Genomic DNA, 976 nt, shown 5'->3' on the forward strand with positions numbered 1-976 from the left:
TCCCCATTTGTTTGCCATGAAGTGATGGGACTGGATGCCATGATCTTCGTTTTTTGAATGTTGAGTTTTAAGCCAACTTTTTCACTCTCCTCTTTCACCCTCATCAAGAGGCTTTTTAGTTCCTCTTCACTTTCTGCCATGAGAGTGCTATCATCTGCATATCTGGGTCCTTTAACTTGCTGCATATGCACTGTATTCTAAATGTGATTAATCACAAAAATAATCTCTTCAAGAAACCTTCATAGCAAAATAACAGATTTCCTATTACCAGTAAGAGGATCAAGTTTAATAGGCCAAAATAGAAGATGGGAAGTCTGACAGAACTCATGTAGATGGCACAGGAGGTCTCTGACCTCAGGCCCCCTGTGCTGAGCAATAACATCACTGGCAAACTCCAAGATGTAAGAACTATAAATATCCAGTCATGCAGGAAACAAGAATGTTTCTTTCTCATTTAGTCATCCTCTGAACCCTCAGCAGACCTTTCGTTTGTAGCCACTTTCCAATTTGTGCCTTTGTCCTCTCTTGTATTTCATTGTACAATGAATAGTGTGAATTGTAGGGATGTGGGCTTTTTTCTCTTTTTTCCTTTTGGTTTTCTTAGTGTCTCTTTCCTCACTTGCCACTGAACTGCTGGATGCAGAATCATCTGACTGGGATGTGTCACTTTCTGCCTCTAGGAATAAAGCAGATTTCTTGAGAGACTTTTCCTGGATTTTTTCTTCAGCTTCTGTGGTTGTCTCCTTTTCCTAGCACTAGAAGCCCCAGTTTCTTCTGAGATCTCACTTGAGGAATCAGCTGTTCTATCTGTGGTTTCCTTTTTGCTTTTCTTCTGGTTTTTGTGTGATTTTTTTTTCTTATTTCTTCGTGGGATTTCTTTGACTTTTTATGTTTGTGGGTAGATGATTTTACCTGGGGAGATGTTTTTTCCCCATTAGATAGCATGTACTATCTTGTTGATCACTGTCTGTTTCAG

General features: G+C 39.5%; 1 pseudogene; it reads right to left on the reverse strand.

Annotated features, from left to right (window-relative positions):
• Nucleotides 1-380: 380 nt before the first annotated feature.
• Nucleotides 381-971, reverse strand: LOC105003773 (annotated as a pseudogene).
• Nucleotides 972-976: the final 5 nt, after the last annotated feature.

Source organism: Bison bison, unplaced genomic scaffold (genome assembly GCF_000754665.1).
Source record: "Bison bison bison isolate TAMUID 2011002044 unplaced genomic scaffold, Bison_UMD1.0 scf7180017857683, whole genome shotgun sequence".
Lineage (NCBI taxonomy): Eukaryota > Metazoa > Chordata > Mammalia > Artiodactyla > Bovidae > Bison > Bison bison.